Here is a 2,500-nt window from a genome sequence, read left to right as displayed (position 1 = left end):
GAGATGCATGCTTGACCGTTCGATACGCAAGGCATGGAGCCAGCCAGCAAGTGCATCTCGATTACAACTCACACACCCTCACGTTCGCAAGACACCACACCACAAGACGGTCCACCCCCCACCTACCATGGGCAAGCAAGCAAATGGAAACATCAAGTGACGCATGGTCAAGCATCGCTAGGCTTGAAAATAACTTTCCCACAATATCCGAGGGACTAGCTGCCGAGCTAACCAACGATCAGTGACGACCGTGTGTTGGTATTAATAAAGCTCAACAACTATGAAGAGGCTAGTTGTGCCATGATAAACATGCTAACGCACGCACCACGTGAGGGGGGAGGCCTCATCAAGCTCCCTTTAAAACCTGCCAGTGTGGAGCTGGCCGGCTCAAGGAGCACTCCCCCCCTATAAGAGGTTAATATGCAAAAGGCAAAATTGTACAAGTAGATACACTTTTTTGAGCAGACATAAGTCCATATCTCGGCTACACTTCGAATTTTGATGCGATTTTTTGCAGTAATTCGTAGAATAATGGTATCTCCTTGCTCACCAAATTTCATAATTTTTCTCCAAGGGGAACTATTTTTTTTATTTTTTTTACTTACCGGGTATGTGTAAAATCGGGAAAAATAGAAAAGCACATGTAGACTTCGAATTTCGACCTCATTTTTTCCAGTCCACCACTAAACAATATCAGGAACCTCCCCACAAAATTTCATTCAGTTTGGCCAAGGTCTTAAATTTGACAAATTTTGGCACAAGCTATCTAGTCGCGGTGCACCGACCAACTTGGCCAAGTGCAAAATGCATCCAATTCAAAACTTTTGTGCACCAACACTTTTACAGTACTCATTTGGGGACATTTGGAGGCCTTTCCAACCCTCACATCTCAAAAACCACGAATTTCATTTTTTCACAAAACTCCCCACCAAGCCTTCTAGCTATGCCGCGGTGCACCGCCAACATTGGCCATGTGCAAAACCCTCCGAACTCAAAACTTTCGTGCACCAAGAATTTCATGGTATTCATTTGGGGACATTTGGAGGCCTTTCCAACCCTCACATCTCAAAAAACCACGAATTTCATTTTTTCACAAAACTCCCCACCAAGCCTTCTAGCTATGCCGCGGTGCACCGCAACATTGGCCATGTGCAAAACCCTCCGAACTCAAAACTTTCGTGCACCAAGAATTTCATGGTATTCATTTGGGGGCATTTGGAGGCCTTTCCAACCCTCACATCTCAAAAACCACGAATTTCATTTTTCACAAAACTCCCCACCAAGCCATTTAGCTATGCCGTGGTGCACCGCCAACCTTGCCCATGTGCAAAACCCAACCAACTCAAAACTTTCGTGCACCAAGACTTTCATGGTATTCATTTGGGGGCATTTGGAGGCCATTCCAACCCTCACATCTCAAAAACCACGAATTTCATTTTTTCACAAAACTCCCCACCAAGCCATTTAGCTATGCCGTGGTGCACCGACCAACTTGGCCATGTGCAAAACCCAACCAACTCAAAACTTTCGTGCACCAAGACTTTCATGGTATTCATTTGGGGGCATTTGGAGGCCTTTCCAACCTTCACAACTCAAAAACCACGAATTTCATTTTTCACAAAACTCCCCACCAAGCCATTTAGCTATGCCGTGGTGCACCGCCAACCTTGCCCATGTGCAAAACCCAACCAACTCAAAACTTTCGTGCACCAAGACTTTCATGGTATTCATTTGGGGGCATTTGGAGGCCATTCCAACCCTCACATCTCAAAAACCACGAATTTCATTTTTTCACAAAACTCCCCACCAAGCCATTTAGCTATGCCGTGGTGCACCGCCAACCTTGCCCATGTGCAAAACCCAACCAACTCAAAACTTTCGTGCACCAAGACTTTCATGGTATTCATTTGGGGGCATTTGGAGGCCATTCCACCCTCACATCTCAAAAACCACGAATTTCATTTTTTCACAAAACTCCCCACCAAGCCATTTAGCTATGCCGTGGTGCACCGACAACCTTGCCCATGTGCAAAACCCAACCAACTCAAAACTTTCGTGCACCAAGACTTTCATGGTATTCATTTGGGGGCATTTGGAGGCCATTCCAACCCTCACATCTCAAAAACCACGAATTTCATTTTTTCACAAAACTCCCCACCAAGCCATTTAGCTATGCCGTGGTGCACCGACAACCTTGCCCATGTGCAAAACCCAACCAACTCAAAACTTTCGTGCACCAAGACTTTCATGGTATTCATTTGGGGGCATTTGGAGGCCATTCCACCCTCACATCTCAAAACCACGAATTTCATTTTTTCACAAAACTCCCCCACCAAGCAAGGTAAACATGGCTACATCATAGTCTATTCCATGTGACCAATTAGTGTCAGCCTCTATAACGAAAAACTTACATTTTTTTTAAGAGATTACAAAGACATTTAGATAAAGCATTTTGATTTGGTAGATGAAGGGGAGGGACGAATCAAAGCGACAAGGGCTG

Source organism: Vigna unguiculata, unplaced genomic scaffold, assembly GCF_037176805.1.
Source record: "Vigna unguiculata cultivar grain cowpea cultivar isolate G323 ecotype 2 unplaced genomic scaffold, ASM3717680v1 ptg000126l, whole genome shotgun sequence".
NCBI classification, from domain to species: domain Eukaryota; kingdom Viridiplantae; phylum Streptophyta; class Magnoliopsida; order Fabales; family Fabaceae; genus Vigna; species Vigna unguiculata.
This window is presented reverse-complemented; position numbering follows the sequence as displayed.